The sequence below is a fragment of the Bradysia coprophila genome, unplaced genomic scaffold, assembly GCF_014529535.1.
Source record: "Bradysia coprophila strain Holo2 unplaced genomic scaffold, BU_Bcop_v1 contig_538, whole genome shotgun sequence".
Classification (NCBI taxonomy): Eukaryota; Metazoa; Arthropoda; class Insecta; order Diptera; family Sciaridae; genus Bradysia; species Bradysia coprophila.
The window spans coordinates 876640-890773 of record NW_023503785.1 but is presented as its reverse complement, the minus strand read 5'-3'; the positions used below and the strand labels follow the sequence as shown (position 1 = coordinate 890773).

At 38.3% G+C, this 14134-nt stretch overlaps 1 long non-coding RNA gene across 1 annotated transcript; it reads left to right on the top strand.

Moving 5' to 3' along the window:
* Window positions 1–1076: 1076 nt before the first annotated feature.
* LOC119083028 lies at window positions 1077–2415 on the top strand. The gene is made up of 2 exons (XR_005088773.1): window positions 1077–1733; window positions 2119–2415. It is a non-coding gene; the product is annotated as an uncharacterized LOC119083028 (long non-coding RNA).
* Window positions 2416–14134: the final 11719 nt, after the last annotated feature.

Below are 14134 nucleotides of genomic sequence, written 5' to 3'. Positions count from 1 at the left end.
TGTCGATATGTCAGAGTTTTTAATGTACCCAGTCAATTAAGTTCTTCCCAAATTGCGCAATATTTGAATTCGCGATAGAAATTTTAAATTTTGCGCCAAAAATTCATAATTTGGGAAGAACTTAATTGACTGGGTACATTTAAAACTCTGACATATCTAAAACTGTGTAAAAATGACATGAACAAACTGTATTCATAATTTTCAGCAACAATCTAGTCGTGCGCAAAGCAATGTAACACATAAGGGTATGTAACCAAGATATAAGTATTTGCGCAAGCAATTGAAAGAATCCTTCCACGATCATGCGAAGTATAGGATTCTGTAGTTTTGTTGATGTGTTTTTGCATCAAAATTATGAATATTTTCAGTAGCAGTAGATAAAAGGGAAATCTTTCTTTGGCAGCAAAATTATTCTTTTTTTGCAACAAAATTATTGCTATTGTGACTAAATTTAATCCTTCGTCTGCAAATTTATTTTTTTGATCTAATTTTGTCAGCACATTCATTTTTTTGCAATTTGCAAAATTAAATATTTTTTTAGCTATTTTTTAGCAGCAAATCTATTTATTTTTATCAGCAAAATTAATATTTTTGTCAACAAATTTATTTATTCGTCATCGGCAAAATTAATTGTTTATTTTAGCAATTTTTTAGCAGCAAATCTATTGATTCCCAACAGCAAATTTATTTATTAAAATTCGCAAATTTCATATTTTTCTGCATGCAAATTGTCAAGAGAAAAATTAATTATCTTCAATTTTCAATTGGAACAATTATATTACTTTCATATCATTTCAGCTCAATTCCTAACTTTCTTATCGCTGTTAAGGAATTTTGTTGGTTCCTAGGGAATTCATCTTTTTACGAATGTTTGGGACGAAATGCATAATTCGGCTGGGAATGAATTTTTATTGAGAATTGACAGTTGGAAGAAGAATTTTGTTTGAATTGAGGTTTATGCACTGAATGTAAAAGAAATGAATTTATCAGTCGGACGTGCAATAAAGGAAATTAAAGAAATTCAAAAGTCTACGAGTTATAATTTCATCTGAAAGCAGCCGACCCCAACAACGAAATATAATATAAAGGAGTTGAGTTCGTCGCTACAGAATTCATCTTTTTACGAAATGAATACCAATTTTCATTGAACCTAAAAAGCGGTTTAACACGCCGAGCCGAGCGATCCGGCCCATTGCCCCGGAGCGAAGCGGAGGGAATGCGAGCCGGGAGCCGGAGCGGTGACGGTAACTTAGAAGTTAATTTTTTTTCTCTCGCATCGTCTAATAATTAGTCTGTGTGAACGATTTCGACGACATTTTGGACGGTTTAGAAATTGTTTATACGGTTTCCAAATTTGGAAAGTATTATTTATGAGACTTTTCCTTTTACTAAAGGTCTGTAAGTTACTGACTTATGGAATCCACTAGAGATTGTTCCTTTTATGAAATGTCTGTAAGCAATTGACTTAAGGACTACACTAAATATTGTTACTTTTACGAAACTTGAAACTTGTTTTTTCTTTTATCGTTGTTACGAAATTATTTTGAATATTTTCTAAGGATGCCAATAAATTCGCTTTCTTTCCATAAATGTCCAATAGAGTAATAAATGTTCAACAGAAAATCCGTATTCTTCCAATTAAAATGCTAGAAATAGGCCATTAGATGGAAAAGGATGTGAACAACTCATTCTGTTAAACATTCCCAGGCGCAAAAATGAGATGGAGTTCGGACGTCCAGGTTGCAAATGATGACATTCTTCTTCTTTTTCAGCCTGTTTCTATCCACTGCTGGATGTAGGCCTCTCCAACTTCTTTCCATTTCGTACGATCCATTGCCATTTGCTGCCAGTTTGTACCTGCAATATTCTTAATTCCGTTTGTCCATCTCTCTGGTGGTCTACCTATAGCTCGTCTTTTATATGGTCGCCAGTTCATGATCTTTTTGGTCCAACGTTCGTCTGTCCTTCTTGCAATATGTCCCGCCCAGCTCCATTTCAGAGATGCTATTCTTTCCATGACATCAACGACCCTGGTTTGTTGTCGAATCCATTGATTCGTCATTCTGTCTCTGAGCGCTATTCCGAGCATACTCCGTTCCATGATGACATTAGTCCCAGAGAACCAAACGATTCAGCTGACAAAAAGCAATAGCTTTGCTGATCGAGGTATTAATTTTGCTGTTCGAAGGCAGTAAAATTGCATATCACAAAACAATAAATTTGCTGCTAAGGATTTGCTGCAAAAGTATTATTTTTGCTGCTTAAAGTCAGTAATATTGCTGCTCAGAAAGCAATAAATATGCTGTTTGAGTACTAATAAATTTGCCGAAAATAAAATTAATTTTGCTGAAACAAAACACTAAATTTGCTTACAAAAAACATTTAATCTGCTGATAAAAAAAATAATTTTGTTGATAAAAAGAATAAATTTGCTGATGAAATAAATAATTTTGCTGCTAAAAGTATAAATTTGCTGACAAAAAAATAGATGCCGTAGATAAAATCTTGTTAGTAACAAGTTAGTAAATGAAGGTTTTGCGTACACGATGTCTACCGACCTCGCTTCGTTCGTATCGTAGTCTCACATCAAGCGCGCCACAATTGGACTAGGTGGGCAATAATGTCAAGTACGCAATAGGGTTACGGAAGCATTATGGTAATGGGCGCATAAGGGTTCCGCGGCTCAGTTGCAGAAAACGCTCCAACTGTTCTGACGGTTCGTTTCATATACGTATTTTTGAACGATCCGATCCAACCTATGCCGATATGCAATGCAAATATTTTGGTTAACCGGCAAATTGTAGGTTAGTTTATCGAGCTCTGTAACTGTAAGCTTTGAGGGAAATACAACACAAAAATGTTTTACTCTCAATATTTATCATTCAGTCGGTGATTGAATGTGGTCGAATAAAATACGGTCAATGGCTTTTTGAAGCATGATCTCAATTCACATCGTCGTATATGCAAATATATTTAACATTCTCACCATTTTAAGTGGCTTGAGGTATTGTTTTATTAATTAATTACGGTATGCTATGCATAGGTAGAACCTACACACCGCACATCTTTGAGTGGTTACAATTTGATATATTCATCTTAAAACAATGTTGGTTGCTGCTACCACTATATGGATAATTATGGGTATTAAATGTGCACTTAGAGGATCTAGACAGAATTTCTGATGTGAATTGTGTGTAATTATGATCGAAATGTAACTGTTTCTTTAAAACGTGTAATTGATCTTCAGATGAAATTAATTTATCGGGAATGTGACAAGAATTTATCCAATCGGATGCTATAAGTAAGTCTATTCGAATACGTTTTATGATTATATTCAGACTATAAACCTTTGTGGCGCGTTGATAATATTTCGACTTGTATTTTACAAAAGATTTTCACTATCTGAGAACAGCTGGCCCGACTTTCCATTTTTTGCTTTTAACGAAGGGGTGAGATGGCGTTTGTATCGAACTTTCGTGCCATCGCACATCTGATTCGGTTATACAGATTTCTTCAGTTGGCGAAACTAATGACACGTTGGAAATGAATGTGATCGTCTAATCATCGATATTGCCAGATGAATTTCGTATTACATTTATTTGTGCAATTTTGTCATTTAACGTGATTGTTTGGTAGGGGACGGGCGTTAACCCGAATATGGTGAAATGGCGGAAAATGTATGAAGATGATTCAATTTCAAGTTGTGTTGTCTCCGGATGTAGTGAACCGTTTACAATGATCTATAGCTCGTTGAACTTGTATTGAGGAGTACTTTTGTTTGAATATAATTCTTTTTTAATTTGATTCAATATGAAAAAGTTTAATGTTCGCCTAAACTTCGCAGCACTTTTTGATCGGGTGGACGTTGATGAGGCTTTCGACAATTTCTATGAATGGCTAAATCGAGTGATCGTTGAAAATGTACCAAAGGTCCGTATTGGGCGGAACAAAAACAGACCAAAGTGGTGGACTTGGAAGTGGCAGCAGAAAAAGAATAAGAAGAAAAAAATGTACAAACAGAAACCGAAGGATATCTTGACATTAGATTATGCAAAGGCCGTAAGAGAATTCAACGAGTTGAACGAAAAGCTGAACAAAGACTACATCGATCACTTGATCGATCCAACAAAACATCGTGGAAAATCCGTCGGAGTTTTGTTCATACGCCAAGTCGAAAAGAAAATGTGCAACATACCAGAGTGAAATGATGTTTGGTGAAAGAAAGTCTGAAAATCCGCAGGAAGTTGCAGAAATATTTGCCGATTACTTTGAAGGACTTTATACGAAGAACGAAGAACCGCTAGTTTTTGATGAAGAGTATGGTGCAGAATCTGACGATGTGGGAAGTGGAACTGACAATGGGTAAGATTGAAAAATTAGATCCCAAGAGAACAAGCGGTCCCGATGATATTGCACCGTTATTTGTCAAAAAATATATGGACGTGTTAGTGTGGCCGTTTTGGACTTTCCACCAAAAATCCATTAAACTGGGAAGAATTCCTTCGAAGCTTAAGATTTAAAATCGAATCTTCATTAATAAAATGAAACGGTTTGGCATTAGAAAAAAAACCGCCAGGTGGCTGTTCTATGTTGTAATTGGCGATGTCAAATCTAGGACTTATACAGCGACTTCAGGTGTTCCTGCTGGAAGTATTCTTGGCCCAACATTGTTCTTGATTGGTGTTAATGACATTGTGGAATGTGCATCATTTGCACTTCCACTTCTATTTGCGGATGACATAAAGTTGTTAATGGAAGTTGGTTCGTCGGCTGATTCAAGACAACTCCAAGGTTACATTGACAACGTTTTGAGATGGAGCGAAAAGAACAGGCTTCCGTTTAATTTGGGAAAATGCGAAGTAATCACAATAGCACGAATCAACGATCCGCATCACGTTACGTAGCAACGTAGCAGGAAGTTCGAGATCTTGGCATCCCGGTCGATGTGAAGTTTACGCTCATCGCACGCATGGAGAGAAGTATAACCAGAGCGAGACAGTCAATGGGTTATATTAAGTCTGTATCGAAAGGAAAGTTTGGCACAAGAGCATTGGTGGTGCTGTATAATGCATACGTAAGGTCAAAACTGGAATTTGCGTCAGTTGTGTGGGACCCGTAACGTACCAACAGAACTGCAGCGATGACATCGATTCAGTCCAAAAACAGTTTGTTATGTATGCTTTGGGAGACACAAACCGCATTCCACCGTACAGACTGGAACCATACGAAGAGCGATGTAAGGAAATTGGACTGGAAAAATTATCTACACGCAGAAATATCTCAAATGCTCTAATGGCTTACGACTTGTATAACAAAAGAATCAACGATGTGAATATTGATTCGAGATTCATCAGAAGAGAGCAGCATCGAGCGTTCAGTAATGAGAGACCACTGGCGACTGGCTGAAGTTGTCTACGAAACGAAAGGGTATAATCAACCGATGGCAAAAATGATCAGACAAGTGAACAAGTATAGTGGTCTTATGGTGTTAAGTCGCAATGAGTTTAAAGCGAAAGTAAAAGAGAAACTGAAGGAAGATGACGAGGTTATAGATAACGAACTTTAAAGTTGATTTAATTGATGTTTATGTGTTTACTTTGACTTTGAGGGTTGAATTCCGGGGTTGGACTTTTAAATTTTCAAAGTTTTGACTTGTCATTTGATGTTTGTAAAACATTGAAATTGAAAAGTGGTTGTTCTTTTTGCTTAGTGAAGGAGCACTAGCGTCACGGAACTTCGCTGACGCCCCGTTCATGATTAAGCAAGTTTGAATATTGGCCTGGTAAATGAGACTTTTGGGTTCAGTGAAATTTCTGTGATGTCAAATGTCAATGGCTATGTGGCCATTTCGGGGGGCACTGTGGGCAATTGGCTACACAGTATGTTTCTTACTTTAGTCCCTGACCAGTGATGTAGCACTGTAATTGAAAAAGAAATTTGCTTCGAACACAGGTCAGTACAATTTGCACCTTCCCTGCAGGGAAATGGGATTTTCCAAAGGTGCTCTGGATTTTCTCGTTTTACTCCAATAATAGATGATTGTGTGTTATTGCGAAATTTAATGTTTTATCACTGATACAACATTGAAAGACGGATGTCAAGGACACTGGTTGCAGAAAAAGAATTAAAAATGTAACGACAATAAAATTGATGTTTTATGTCTGTCTAGGCAATCGGCATCGGGGAATCTGGCAATCGTTACAAACAAAATTGAATTTAAATCCATTTTCCATAATGCAATTTCCGTTAGTAATTACATTGCTGCATAAAAAAGGAGACATAACAAAGCTGGAAAATTACCGCCAAAGACTGTCCCAAGCCAGTTTGAAAAAGAGTGGAGGGAATGAAGTTTAACGAGGACGTAGCAGTAGATAAGATAGGATTAGATAGATCAATCTTAAGGTTGAATGAATCGTGAGCTGGAAGCCGAAAGAATTGGGGTTAAGGGACCAACGTTGAGGTGAAACAACACGATCAGGAAGCCAAAGGATAGAACGATCCCAGAATTCTTATTAGCTACTAGGTTAAGCTTTTAAAGGACGAATAACCTTTTGCTCAGATAGGTTCAAAAGAATGGGCAAAGCTTTATGGAAAAGAATGTTCAAAAAGAGTAACACTACCCCGTCGGGCACTGTGCACTTTGATAGGCACGGTGGTCCCGGAACGTGCAGAAATGTGCGGGTCAGAGCTCGAGGATTACCGGGGGCGAGCAAAGTAAAGCTTTCATACTCACCAACCCGCAGTAGCAAGCGTGGTGTTTTAATGCTAAAAACCTTCAAACGAAGCCATAACGAATTATACATTGCCACATATAATGCCAGAACATTGTCGTCAAGACAAAAAATGCAAGAAATGGAAGAAGGGCTAGAAAAGATAAAATGGGATGTTGTGGGAGTGAGCGAAGTGAGAAAACCTGGAGAGGAATGCCTGAAATTACAATCAGGGCATACATTCTTCTACCGAGGAAGTGACAGTCAGATGCTGATGCACGGTGTCGGATTGTTCATAAACAAGCGGTGGTCGGATCGCATAATTCACACGAAAAGCATATCCGATCGAGTGATATACGTAAGCCTGAAGATAAATAACAGATACAGTGTCAAATTAATTCAGGTTTACGCACCCACGTCCACCCATGATGACGAAGAAGTAGAAAGATTCTATGAAGATGTCGAGAAAGCTCTGGACGAAAACCCATCACATTACCAATATCTAATCGGTGATTTCAATGCGAAGCTGGGAAAACGAGAAGAAGACTCCGAAGTTTCTGTTGGTAGTTTTAGCAACGACCAAAGAAATGAGCGTGGAAATACTTTACTCAACTTCTTACAGCAACACAATTTGTACGCAATGAATTCATTTTTTGCAGGAAAGCCTCAACGGAAATGGACTTGGGCTAGTGCAGATGGTGTAACGAAAAATGAGATCGATTACATCATAACTGGCTGTAAGTCAACCGTTAAGAACGTTACGGTCCTAAACAATTTTTCAACCGGTAGTGATCACCGAATGGTTCGTGCAAGAGTCACGTTAAATACCAGATTTCAAAGATCACAACTAGTTCAGAAAAGTGAAAGGATTGACGTACAACGGCTTTACACACAAAATGAAGAATTTGCTACGAAAATGACTGCCGAATTAGATAACGTCAACAATCAATGTGAAACATTGGACGAATTGAATACCAAAATCGTCGATACAATAATGGGTTTCATGAAATCCAAATGCAAATCCGTCCAAGGGAAAGAATCAAAACTCAGCAGAGAAACATTAGACCTGATCGCAAGCAGAGCAGAGTTGGTAAAAAACGGAGGACGAGATTCGGTGGAATACCGGAACCTGTCTAAAAGTATCAACAAAGCAAGGAGATCAGATGAAAGAAAATATAATGTCCAATTGGCTCAAAACATAATTGAAGCTAACTGCAATATGAAAGTCCTACGAAGAAAAATGACAAACGCCAAAAAAGAAATCTTCAAATTACGAGACAAAACAGGAACGATCCAAACGGATCGAAATGCGATATTAAACATTGCAACAGAATTTTATGAGAATTTGTTTTCTTCAGCAAGACAGAATCCAACGGAAGAAACCGAAGATAGACCAATAATAAGAAACGTGGGATCGGAGGATATGCCCGACATAACTGTTGATGAAGTCAAGGCCGCAGTAGCCGAGATGAAAAACAAAAAGTCTCCCGGAGAAGATGGTGTTCCAGTGGAAGCCATTAAACTAGGTGGAGACTCATTATTAAAGGCAATCACGGCTTTGTTTAATCAATGTCTCCAATGGGAAGAAGTACCAGAAGCCTGGGAAAATGCGGTAATTACATTGCTGCATAAAAAAGGAGACATAACAAAGCTGGAAAATTACCGACCCATAAGCCTATTGTCAACACTCTACAAGTTGTTTATGAAAATCATTACGAAGAGGAACACTAACAAGTTCGACTTCTACCAACCTGTTGAACAAGCTGCTTTCAGATCTGGTTTCAGCACAAACGACCATTTGCAGGTGATGAGAACGCTTATTGAGAAGTGTCGTGAATACAACATCGACATAGTCTTGCTATTCATAGACTTCGAAAAAGCTTTCGATTCAGTGGAAACATGGTCGATATTGGACGCATTAGACGAATGTAGAGTAGACTCAAGGTACTCCAACACAATTCGATATGTGTACAAAAATGCTACTTCATGTATAAAACTTCATAAGAGCACGGAGAAATTCAGAATTGGCCGAGGTGTAAGGCAGGGTGACACCATTTCACCGAAATTATTCACGGCGATTCTGCAGAGTATTTTTAGGAAGTTAAACTGGAGTAAAATGGGATTAAAGATAAATGGAGAGTACCTGAGCAATCTCCGCTTCGCTGATGACATTGTACCGATAGCAGCGAATCTAGGTCAGGCTCAGCTTATGCTACAACAGTTAAGTGAAGAGGCGAGCAAAGTTGGCCTCAAGATGAACTTATCGAAAACAAAAGTCATGACCAACATCGGGGACGATAGAGAAATCAAAATTGGTGACACTGTCATTGAACGAGTCGACAGCTATGTATATCTAGGACATAAACTGAAGTTAGGTCTGGACAACCAAACTGCAGAAATAAGACGTAGGATTGGTCTTGCATGGGCAGCGTTCGGAAAACTCAGACTAATTTTCAAAAGCAAAATGAATAATAGTCTGAAACGCAAAGTTTTCGACACTTGTGTCCTTCCAGTGCTCACTTATGGAGCGGAAACGTTAACTTTAACAAAAGCATCCGAAGATAAATTGAGAGTGACACAAAGAGCCATGGAACGGAGTATGCTTGGAATAACACTCAGAGACAGAATGACGAATCAATGGATTCGACAACAAACCAGGGTCGTTGATGTCATGGAAAGAATAGCATCTCTGAAATGGAGCTGGGCGGGACATATTGCAAGAAGGACAGACGAACGTTGGACCAAAAAGATCATGAACTGGCGACCATATAAAAGACGAGCTATAGGTAGACCACCAGAGAGATGGACAAACGGAATTAAGAATATTGCAGGTACAAACTGGCAGCAAATGGCAATGGACCGTACGAAATGGAAAGAAGTTGGAGAGGCCTACATCCAGCAGTGGATAGAAACAGGCTGAAAAAGAAGAAGAAGAAGAAGAAGAAAATTACCGACCCATAAGCCTATTGTCAACACTCTACAAGTTGTTTATGAAAATCATTACGAAGAGGAACACTAACAAGTTCGACTTCTACCAACCTGTTGAACAAGCTGCTTTCAGATCTGGTTTCAGCACAAACGACCATTTGCAAGTGATGAGAACGCTTATTGAGAAGTGTCGTGAATACAACATCGACATAGTCTTGCTATTCATAGACTTCGAAAAAGCTTTCGATTCAGTGGAAACATGGTCGATATTGGACGCATTAGACGAATGTAGAGTAGACTCAAGGTACTCCAACACAATTCGATATGTGTACAAAAATGCTACTTCATGTATAAAACTTCATAAGAGCACGGAGAAATTCAGAATTGGCCGAGGTGTAAGGCAGGGTGACACCATTTCACCGAAATTATTCACGGCGATTCTGCAGAGTGTTTTTAGGAAGTTAAACTGGAGTAAAATGGGAATAAAGATAAATGGAGAGTACCTGAGCAATCTCCGCTTCGCTGATGACATTGTACCGATAGCAGCGAATCTAGGTCAGGCTCAGCTTATGCTACAACAGTTAAGTGAAGAGGCGAGCAAAGTTGGCCTCAAGATGAACTTATCGAAAACAAAAGTCATGACCAACATCGGGGACGATAGAGAAATCAAAATTGGTGACACTGTCATTGAACGAGTCGACAGCTATGTATATCTAGGACATAAGCTGAAGTTAGGTCTGGACAACCAAACTGCAGAAATAAGACGTAGGATTGGTCTTGCATGGGCAGCGTTCGGAAAACTCAGACTAATTTTCAAAAGCAAAATGAATAATAGTCTGAAACGCAAAGTTTTCGACACTTGTGTCCTTCCAGTGCTCACTTATGGAGCGGAAACGTTAACTTTAACGAAAGCATCCGAAGAAAAATTGAGAGTGACACAAAGAGCCATGGAACGGAGTATGCTTGGAATAACACTCAGAGACAGAATGACGAATCAATGGATTCGACAACAAACCAGGGTCGTTGATGTCATGGAAAGAATAGCATCTCTGAAATGGAGCTGGGCGGGACATATTGCAAGAAGGACAGACGAACGTTGGACCAAAAAGATCATGAACTGGCGACCATATAAAAGACGAGCTATAGGTAGACCACCAGAGAGATGGACAAACAGAATTAAGAATATTGCAGGTACAAACTGGCAGCAAATGGCAATGGATCGTACGAAATGGAAAGAAGTTGGAGAGGCCTACATCCAGCAGTGGATAGAAACAGGCTGAAAAAGAAGAAGAAGAAGAAGAATTTCCGTTCGTATTTCATAAAATTTACTTTCATGGCGAGAATTTGATTGCTACAAGTTGTAAATTTAATGGAAGCATATAAAATTGGTTAAATTTATCGTTGTTGTTGCACCGTTGCACTGTTTACAATAAACGTTTTATTGATTTATAAAATTTGATTAGTTAAAATGCTGGATAGTCGTATGAATGATTTACACTATGCAATATTCCAGTATTTATGGTCGCATTATAATAGAAAATGTAAAGATGCCATAAGATGCCTCATGTGGTGCGTCTGCAAACTTTAAATTCAGATTAATAATCATTTGCAATGACCAAATCTCATGCCGCACCAGAATATACTTTTAACAACGCAGGTAAGCTGAAACTTCGGGAGCCTTTGTTTTGAAAAATGTTCTATTGTGTCGCAACACCCTCAAAATAAAATTTCCAACTTTTCCTCCCTCGGTGAACAAATAATTTTTTCACATGTGCACGTATGCACATGCCTTATTTTCTCCCTCCAATAGATTAAGGAATTTGTTTATGTATTGTCCGTTGACAAGTAGATCGCCACCGGTTTCTGGTGGGTTTTGGTTTTTGTTTTTTATACGTTGCCACGTTATTGACAATTTCAAGTAGGGATGAGCGGGTTGACCCGAAGATTCGGGTAACCCGCAAACCCGACCCGGCCCGTCGGGTTTTGGGCGGGCGGGCTGTGAGTACTTCGGGTTGGCTCTGAGTCGGGTTTCAAAAAATGAATTTCGGGTTGGGCCGGGTTTGGGCGGGTTTTGAAATCAAAGCCCGAATCAACCAGACATATTTGAAACGACTATAGAAATGATTAGTTCATTAGTTCAGTACAGTTACTTAATGTAAGTAAAGTCACAGATTTTGCCTGCAGTCGAATAGTCTTCTCGTCCGTCTATTTATTTGTCATCATTTATCTGAAAGTTTGATGTTATCAATTTTAAATTATGAATCTTTAACAATAAATATGAATGTATTCTTTATGTACAGTCCACGTTTGAACTCAGCCACTTTTATGACAATCATTTGGTAGCCTGTTGTTGAAGCGTTTCACCTGTCACATTCAAACAATATAAATCACTGAACTTAATTTGATTTTGATTTGACAAATTCTCCGCTACAACAGTTCTAATAAGTATTTCATTTAGTTTTGTTTTCATCCGTTGTTATGTTAACGTTGAAATCTGTTTTTATTTTTGTTCATTTACTTAAGTGATTATCAAGTTTTGTTGTCACGTACTAGCTGTACGTAATCAAAAATTAATTTCGTTACTTGCTTCTTTTTAGAAGCAATCCGAAAGTAAGTACACATTACTAAAGACTCACACATTATTTAGTCCCACGTGTTCAATGAATTGTGATTTTGGTTCGATTTCGTTATTAAAGATTTTCATAGAAAAAACCAATTCCACTGGACAGTCCAACCCCAACAACAAAGCATCTCTCAACAACAGGAACCGACGTACGAAAAAACCCAAAAGAGGTCATCCATACGTAATACCGGAATTACGAAGAAGTAACGTTATTCGATACTGTCCCACACCTAACAAAAAGGGTGTTGTTTACGAGTCCAGCTCGACTGACGAAGAATCGCCAACCGAAAGAGACAAGGCGAAGGAAAAGGCTTGCGATATCAAAGATTCCATTGCTGAAGAGGGCAGACACTTACAAGAAACAGCTGAGATTGATGACACAGGAGTACCTAAACGTAGAACTAAACTGAATTTGTAACAATCCAGATGAGCATATTAAAATGAGAAAGTTTACAAACGGCACTGTTTTACTAAGAAATTTTAACTGAAGAAGCCAGCCTTAAGCCTTAAGAAAAAGCATTTTCGTTGTTTTGTTAGAAAGAAATCCTTGTGTAAGCTTCTTCAAATTTCTTTAATAAAAGTTGAACCTCCATCACTCTTCTTGTAAGAACTAAGAATTTCTTATCAGTTTCTTGTAAGAAAGAATTACATTTAGGATTTTTCTTTGAATTTTCAACAGAAAATGGATGAACGTCAGGATTGGGATACAATAAACGCGTTTTTCGACGATAATGGCGATGACGACATAAACACTGAATCAGCATCAAGCGCAGCTATTCCAGATGAATGCCTAAAGAAGGATATAGCTCGCTTACTTGCCAGCGAGAGCAGTCGGTTGACGTTTCAAAACAAGACACACAATGGAAGAAAACATCATTCACCCGCTTGGAAAAATTTTGTCGAAGCGGTAATTGACGGGAGACGAACTAGCATTTTCAAGTGCATCGATTGTACTACATTGTACATATATAAGTCTCACCTGGGGACCAGTACACTGGCACGGCACTCTTGTTCAGTGAAACCAAAAACATCGCGAACAACAAATAAATCAAACGATGTGATGATTAACAACATGTTTCGAAAAGCCGTTCCTAAAGACAGTATCGATAATTTGAACCGAGATATAACACAAGGGTTTGCAAAGGATCTCGAGCCGTTGAGAAGAGTCGAATCGGATGGTTTTTTGTATATTGCCCAAAAGTTAATAAACTTTGGAGCGAAATTCGGGTCGCAACCAGTTAAAGAAATTATTAAACATCGAACCACTCTTAAGCGTACGTATTTTCCCCAAGTATACGATCAAGTTCACGTCGACATTAAGTCGAAACTAGAAAAAGCACCAACTTATCCTAACTTCGCTTACACTAAGGACTTATGGTACGAAAAATATCAATCGAACACGTTTCTGTCGTTGACGGCCCATTTAATCGATGAAGAATGGAAACTTCAGCGATATACATTAGGAATGGATAAATTTATGGCACAGAAAAAAAGCACTGACAACATTCGACTGACAGTGGTAAAAATATGTTAAAGATATTCGATAATCGGCGACCGTGCGAATGTCATAGAATAAATTCTTGCAACGAATGGACGTTTAATGAACGAGCCGTACCGACGGATGAAGAAATCGCAAAGAAGGCTTCAAAAGGAAAACCAGTACTTCCGAAAAAACTATTCAACTTGCAGAATGAGTGTCCACTAATTCAAAGTACAATCTCCGGAGTCAAGGAGTTAACAACATTTTTCAAGCGACCGAGCTTGAATTCCCAACTGGAACACAAACTGCAACAAGAGACGCCGACAAGATTCAACAGCTTATTTTTTCCATTGAACTCCTATCAACAAGCGGCAGATGATGTGAAGAAATTAC